The following is an 8,758-nucleotide window of genomic DNA, read 5'->3' on the forward strand; positions in this document are numbered from 1 at the left end:
TGGCCGTTAGTGTAACTGCAGGCAGCGTGTGAACGAGCTGACGCGTGGGCACCATACTCGCACGCGCACAAGCAGTTGCCTGGCAACAGCAGAGCTGTTCGTTGCTTTGTAACGTTAACTCATAAAAGTCACTTGAAAATGGCAACCTGGACAATTTATCGGTCAGATCAGCCTCGAGATGCCCAGGAAGGATTCTGGATGAATTAGGGGACGTTATTGTGGCATGTTTGGTCGTGTTTTGGCTTGCGTTGGCTGCGGGCAAGTCGATACTCATGTTAGCACAAGCCAGGAAATAGCCTGCTCCCCCTGTATGTACGGTACCCTGTAATGCCTGGAGTTGACCAAACTGAACAATCAAACAATGTTTCATAAGCATAACAGTAACGTTAGGCATATTTACGACTGTTAAATTCATTATCCACACAAGACGGTAACGTTATTAGTGGGGCTGGTGGTAATTTCTATAAATGTAAATTAATATTAGTTAGCCGCGATTAGCATCAAGCTAACGTTACTAGTATGCAGCCAACAGCCAACTGCAGTCAGAGCCTGCTGGCTGCGGGAAGTGGATACTCATGTTAGCAGAAGCCAGGAAATAGCCTGCTCCCCCTGTATGTACGGTACCGTCCAAACTGAACAGTCAAACAATGTACCGTAAGCATAACAGACAGTAGGCTAACGTTAGGCATATTTCCGACTGTTAGATTAATTATCAACACAAGACAGTAACGTTATTAGTGGGGCTGGTGGTAATTTCTATAAATATAGCTAAATCTATTAGTTAGCCGCATATAGCATCAAGCTAACGTTCAGGCAGACTCACCACCGCAGCTAAATGCAGTCAAACAATAATGTTCCATGACCATAAGCATAACGGTAGTAACGTTAGGGTTGCATTACTTCACACAAGACGGTAATGTTAGCAGAGTTTCTGACCAGGTGGTCAGATACTTGTACTACGGAGTGACAGTAAAAATCTTGAATCTTGAAAATCCATTAGCAAGCAGCTAACGTTATCTGGTCAAAACCACATTACAGTAGCTACAAGCAGCAAGTTCCCTTCATGAACCGAAAACACAGTCCTGACTCTAGTTTCCCCCCGATGTCGGTCACATTGCTGCTGTCTGGCCAGACGGGCTTCATTAGATAAATATTTATTTATTTAGTCTGGACTTTTTCTGGAGTCTGTGTTGTTTCCTTTAGCTAGCAGCTAGCGATGAGCGTAACGTTAAAAGCTACTTCAGCCATTTCCTGTTAGCGTCTAGGACAAGAGCACAAGCTCGTGAACGCGCGAGACGTCACATCCTCTAGCTGTGGCGGGAGATGCTATCCACTTCGAAACTGCGGTTTTTCCATATATCTTCTGAACGGCTGGTCGGAGAGAAACGCCCCTGGTCGCCATTTTTAAGTTACGTCAAGGCGCATTCACTCAGTGCCAATAATAAACACTTTGTGCACATTTATTTCTCGCCAAAACCAAGGGAATGGGCCTTTAAAGTCGAGCTGAAATGAAAAATGACTTTTTCTATTTTAGATTACATCCCTGGTTATTTAATAATGTATGCAAAAAAATCACAAAGATCCTATTTCTTCAGTTTAAAAAAATTCACATCACAAGTTACTTTTTCAAGATTTCATTCATAACTGTCATCTGCAGTTTGCTGATGTCACCTCAGGTAGTACTATCATATTTATACCCCATTTCAAAATTCTCAACAGGCAAGATGGCTGCCTAGTCCCTGTAACCTGGGCAGACTTTTCTCATCCCATAAATGTTAATAAACTTGGCCAAAAAGTATGTAACATACAAAATAAAACTAACGGTAATGTCTTCATTTAATGTAGAATGCAAAGGACATGTAACTGGCTCATGAAACTCGCATTCAGGAATATCGTTGTTTACTGCAGCTCTTTACTGCAGCTAGTCGACGCTCCAAGCCGGGAGGCAGCACTCTGCTTCGGGTTGGAAACCTCAGTCTGGAACCCTAACCCCTAACCCTAACCCAGAATCAGAATCAGAATCAGAATCACTTTTATTGCCACAGTATGCAAGTTACATACGAGGAATTTGTCTTAGTGTCTGTATGCAGCGTAGCGGTTACATCAATATACAGGGATAAGAAGTAGGAAGATAACTAACGGCAATCGCAAGGTTGCAAGTGTGTCAAGACCCGGTGTAACAGTTTTAGGACTTCAAGGCAGAGAGGCACAGGAGGCAGTTAGCAAGGAGAACAGGTGTTTATTTATAGAACGCCTGGTGGCAGGTTTGCAGGTCAGGCAAGAGTCCAGAGGTTCCAGCAGGCAGACAGGCAGGCAGACAGGCAGGCAGGAGATCCTGGGTAAAAGAGAGTTTAGGAGAGGTTAGTATCCTGAACGGAGCAGAGAGCAACCAATTGCTATGGAAGCTGGAGAGACGCAACTGACGTGAAGACAATCTATAATCCGGTGTGGACTGGGTGTTGGGCTGGAGCTTAAGTAGGCAGGCTGATTCTGATGGCAGGCAGCTGTGACGCTGAGGCTCCGACTCCCACACACCAGGCTCCAATCTGCTGTAATCATGCCAATCACACTCATACACCACACATAGAGAGAAGAGGGGAAAAGACTAGGTGGTAGATGAGGCTGAGGGCATGACAAAGTGCAATCAAATCAAATCAAATCGAGTCAATATATACAATATGTACATGAGTGGTAACCCAATGTCAACTCCACTCCCCAGAATGATCAAATTAAATCACCCACATGCTATGTCCCGCCTCTCTACCCTCTTTCAGTCAGGGCAATGTTTGTTTTCAGCCAGTATAAGTCACACAGATCTTCTGAGGCACACTGAGATGGCATTTAATCTCATCTTTAAGACTATGGCGCAGTGGTGTGGCCATTCAGCTTTATGGCACCAAGCCTCCTCCCATCACCCACAACACCACACCTCGAATCCCGACTCTCTATGACCTTCCTATCCCTAGATACAGCCCATTGTCCCTAGACCCCCACCATTGCCCCCTCCCACCACCCACCACCCACATCCCTCAAATCCCAACTCTCTACCACCTTCATATCCCTCGCTACGGCCCCTTTTCCCTCGCACCCCCCCTCCTCCTTGCTCTACCACCCACATCCCCCTAGCCTGGTTGTAAATGTAACACCATACAAATGTATCTATAGCCTACTTGTTATCATATTACTTAATTGCCTGTGATTTGATTATTGGTTTTAGAAATAATCAGAATCAGAATAACTTTATTGTTCCCCGAGGGGAAATTGAGTAAATGTATAACTTAATAATTAATAACTAGCTCAGAATTCCGAATTATAGGAAAAATAACAGACAACTAGTACAACTATTATACTATTTATTATGTATTATTTATGATGTGTACGAAGTGGGATGTTGATGCTTCATGATGACTGCTGTATTTGAAGTTCCCTGTCAGTTATGAGCAAAAAACTTTAAAATTGCTCCCGATCCCGGTTTGAGACAAAGAATCAGAGGTTTCCTTGATGAATCAATGCTACTGAACATGATAGAATAACCATGTTCACTACTAAACCTCTGAATGTCCAAATGAGACATGTGAGGTACCCCTCAATAGCTGAGAATTTCTGCTTTCCTTGAATTTTTAAATCATATTGATAGTCGTTCAAAAGTTATTAATTAAATATTTAACAATAGCTTTTTTTTGTTAGCAGCGGGCGGCAATATAATTGTATTACGCAATCTGTATTCTTTGCTAGCTCTCAGGGTGCCACATAAAATTAGGTGCCCATGGGCTTTGAGTTTGACACATGTGCGCTAGCCACTCCTCGAATAACCATTCTCTACGACCTTCCTATCCCAGGCTCTGAGGCTCTGCAGTGGGTTGCACCAGCTGTGCGTAAGTTGAAATGTAACCTAGTTTGTGCGTAAAGTCTCACTAAGTCCGAGTTTACGCACTACAAAAAATATATGGGTTGTACCAAGTGAAATAGTTACAACGTAGGAATAAGTTATAACTTAAATCTTCCACCTACCACCAACTAGGTGTCCTCCATAAAATAGCAGTTGGCACGGTATTGGCAGTTGGCACCATGGCGCATCGTTGTTTTGCGTCAGTAACGCGTTCTCCCTGATAAATTATTACACCCTTTGATATTTATGACTCACGCTTTTGTTTTCCAGAAGCTGCGGCACTGCATACAAATTAAAATAACAGCAACAATTTAGCGAGGCAGGATGGTGGTAAATTAGCTTACAATGCATGACGATGAAGAGCTCACAGATAAACTTTATCAGTATTATGAACCTAAACGAACATTACTCAAGAATGTTATCATTTGGTTAGTGTTGATGAAATATGAAAGCAGTAATTTGCGGTGGGCAACATGTCCAGACTGTTTTTATTCGACTTAATTCAACAACACTAAATATGTGTGACAGGTGTCAGGTGTCAGAGGGCACACTATCTCATGCCTTCTGGTTCTGCCCTTCATTAACAGGATTCTGGGCCAAAATATTTGACTGGTACTCTAAGGCCTACAAAATAATCCTACAACCGGAGGCAGAACTCGCCATCTTTGGCTGCTCGGAGTCCTCACTGAACTTCCCTACAGCTGTGCAACAATCTCTGACATTGGGGACAACAGTCGCCAAAAAGTCCTCTTCACCTTCTTTTCAGTTGTGGCTGATGGGCATGATCTCTGTTGTACAGATAGAGAAACTCAGGTGCCTGAGAGCAACACGCTTGGAAGGTTCTCAACTATCTGGGACCCGTTTTTGGACTACTTTGACGAGGTAAAGAATGACCAATAACTGAGGTTAGGAGTGAGGGATGGCTCGGCCCAGCTGGTATCTCATGGACCCTTTGCGCGGGACCCCATGCACTTTTTTTTTTACAAACATATAAGCACCTTATGTGACTGATAGCGCCATGTTGCAATGTTTTTTTTCTTTATTTTCCTGTGTCTGAGCCTGTTTGTCTTGTTTGTATATTGTTCTCTAAAAATTGAAAAAAAAGAAAAAGAAAATAATGTCTTAGACTGTTTTCAATAATGAAGACTACTTCACTAGTCAATGATTGTTTATCCATCCCATTCACTAATCCATGGTTCCTTTCCATTCATCTCTCTCTCCCCTGCAGCAACGCCCTCAGGTTACATCAGCCATTCATAAATATGCACGCCCTCTTTATCCCTGTCCAATCAATGTCTCCCACGCTTTCCCTCTCTTCGGCTGTTGCCAATCACCTAAATGAAGTTCTATTTAAGACTCTTGCAAGTTGTAACTCACCCTGTTTGTTCACCCATATAGCTGCTGTTCCTGCGTAGCTGCTGCTTCGCCCCTCCTCCTCCCCTGAACACCACCAATGTCATGACTCCAGTAGAACTCCCTATGGGGGTTCTCTATCCTATAAATCACTGACGTCCTCCTCTTGTCTCAGAGGAGCGTCATCATTCCATGGAGTCATTCGCCAAATCTAAGTGTTGTTTTATCATTAAAGTTTATCGTACTTTCCTTCTCTCTCATGATTGAAATGCTAAATAAACACCCTTTCCACCATGCATTTCACTAATTGGTCACAGATACTGTACACGTCATTTTCTGCAACACTATTTTGGCTAGTGTGGGGTTCAAGGACTACTAGTTAAGATGTACCTTATGTCTCCATGGTGCAACTAAACAAAGACACAACTTTAGTGTCAAACTAACTAGTTTGGACGTAGCCCTTAGTGTAGAGTTTACACCCTAACTCAGTCAGTCACAGTTTTTCAAATCCTCCTTAAGACCCATCTCTTCTCCACCACCTTGTCTCCCCCCACCTATCCCTGTGTGTCTGTGTCATGTGTGTCCATTGTTTGCTGCAGTATCGTTGTCACCTCAGTGTTTAGTGTAAAGCGTCTTTGAGTCCTCTAAAAGCACTATAAGTCCCATGTATTATTATTGTATGTATTATTATTACTAGTGCAGTGCCCATTCCCCCATGCACCACACTGTGGGAGCTCCCCCCTGCACACACACTGCACTCTGTCAGGTCCCCCTAAGTGCACTCCCCAAGTTTGAAGTCGATCTGACAAACGGTTCTCGAGCTACACGAAAGACAGACATACAGACAGTCCTGGAATAAGTCCAAATTGCATGAAATGCGGCAGCGCACTCCATCGGGGTCCGAGCAGCGCACTCCCTAAGTTTGAAGTCAATCGGACAAATGTTTCTCGAGATAAACTGCTTTTTGTGTTGCCAGTAAGTGGTGCGGGAAATTGCAAGATATTCAGCGCCGCACTACTTCGAGTTCCCAGGAGCACACTGCCCAAGTTTGAAGTCAATCGGATGAACGGTTCTCAAGATAAACAACTTTTTGTGTTGCCAGTAGGTGGTGCTGTGCGGAATTGCACAGAACTCGGCACTGATCTATGTCAGGTTCCCAGCAGCACACTCCCCAAGTTTGAAGTTGATCAGATGAATGGCTATCGAGATAAAGCGCTTTTGTGTTGCCAGTAGGTGGCACTAAGCCAAATTGCATGGAATTCAGCTCCCTGCGCTCCGTTGAGTGCCCCTAAGCGCACTCCCAGTGTTTGAAGTTTGAAGTCGATCAGATGAATGGCAATGGAGATAAAGCACTTTTTGTGTTGCCAGTAGGTGGCGCTATGCCAAATTGCACGGAATTCATCTCCTTGGACTGGCTTGAGTCTCCCTAAGTTCCCATCAGCGCACTCCCCAAATTTGAAGTCCATCGGACAAACGGTTCATAAGATAAACCATATTTTTTGTTGCCAGTAGGTGGCGCTATGCCCATAGGGCACTGCACTGCACAATAGGGCACACTCCTAAAGTTTGAAGTCGATCCGACCAACGGTTCTCGATGGCATGCAGCAGATGATGCTCATCCATAAGCAGTGGTGGAAATGGCCAGGTTTTACTCTGGGAACCCTACTTACGGGGTTCCTCTGCCTTTCCGACATGCTGCCACTCCGAACGTTAACTTCCATTATTCGGACTGGCGGTCGTTCACCTTAGAAGCCGCAATGCCGACCTTAGGTTTAGGCGTGGGGGTGGGAGAGGTTAGGTTTTGGGTTAGGGTCTGGGGGAGGTTAGGTTTAGGCATGGGGGGAGGTTAGGTTTGGCGTGGGGGCTGGGAGAGGTTAGTGAAAAACGGGGAATATAGACCCCCTTTCTGAGTGCCGATATTTCGGAGTGGCAGAACGTCGGAGTGGCAGCACGTCGGAGTGGCAGCATGTAACCCCTACTTACACAGGATGGGGGTTCCCGAAAGTGGCGCTAGAGGATATTATTTCTGAATGCGTGACTCATTATAGCCTACCATTATAGCCATGTAAAAATCTCTTAGAAATCTCACTTAACTAAGATCACTGAGCTCTACTGATTATTTCCCCTTGATTTTATTCATGACAGACTTGATGAATATTAATGCTGCTTATTCAGCTTACAAATACATATTCTCCTACTATTCTTTGCTCCTTCATGCTGCCCCCTCTCCGCTGCATTGCAAGACATTCTTTAATTGGAACCTGAGGAGGGATGCTGCCCCCCTCATTCTCACAGCAATGTAAACACAGGATCGTTAAAAGTGACGGCCCTGTGTCTATTCTCACTTAGTGTCAATGGCCCCCCTGGGGCTGGGGCTTAGGGCTTGAAGGAGCAGAACTGAAGACAAATATTCAAATATCGAACGTGTTTCGCGTCCGAATTGCACGAAAACAGGGCACTGCACTCCGTCAGGTCGCCATCAGCACACTCCCTGAGTTTCAAGTCGATCCGACCAACAGTTCTGGAGATACGCGAAGCACAGACAGAGAGACAGACAGACGCTATCGTCATTATAGTATAGAAGATTATTATTAGATAGATAGCTGGATGGATAGATACTTTATTGATCCCCTTGGGCAAATTAAGGTGTCCAGCAGCTCATACAGTCTGATAAACCCAGGGTTACCTTAAAAGGAGATACTTAAAAACATAAAAATGTATTTCAATCATGAGAGACTGGTCGGTAAGGTTTAACAAGAGACTATTTAGCAAATGGCATGCATGGCAAGTACTTTGGCGTATGACTCCATTGTACGGTGGCGCTCCTCTTTAGGCGAGAGGGCGGCATCTACTGTATATGGTCATGACTGACGTCATATGGATGGGATGAAGTGAGGACAACTGACGTCACGCTTGGGCTTGACTGACGTCACGGGCTGATCAGGTAATGCGGATATGGCGGCCTCTCTCTCAACTTGAAATTTGGTATGGAAACCTCACTATTATTATTATTATCCCTAGCTATGTCCCCTCTTATCGCTGTCCCATTCACTAAATTCACTAAACATCCATGAGTGAGTGAGCGTCCTGACTTTGCATCCTGTGACCCCTGCTGGTCCAGCGCAGTGGGAAAAATAGACTGTTCATTCTAGCAACAAATCGAAAGGCAAGGCTACTGAAAGACTGGGACAAAGATGGCAAAAGGGTAAGAAGGGACATAAGAAAGAGAGACTGAGTGAGCAGCAGGAAGCGGAGGCTACAGCACAGGGCTATTATTTTAATGATTGAAAAGGAAGGAGGTCCATTGATAAGGCAGCATCTGCATAACACTACAACAACTGAGTGTTTAGATGTGTGTGTCCCATATCCAAGTGAACTTTGATCTCAAATAACTATAAGAGAGACAGTCCTTGTTTGACTTTGCACTTAGACTGGGGAGCTATACAGGAAGCTACGTGTTTGGAAACATACAATCCGCCCAAAACTTCTCTCTGTTGAAAGGTGGAAAAAAAGAGT

This window comes from Poromitra crassiceps (assembly GCF_964638095.1).
Source record: "Poromitra crassiceps genome assembly, chromosome: 9".
Lineage (NCBI taxonomy): Eukaryota > Metazoa > Chordata > Actinopteri > Beryciformes > Melamphaidae > Poromitra > Poromitra crassiceps.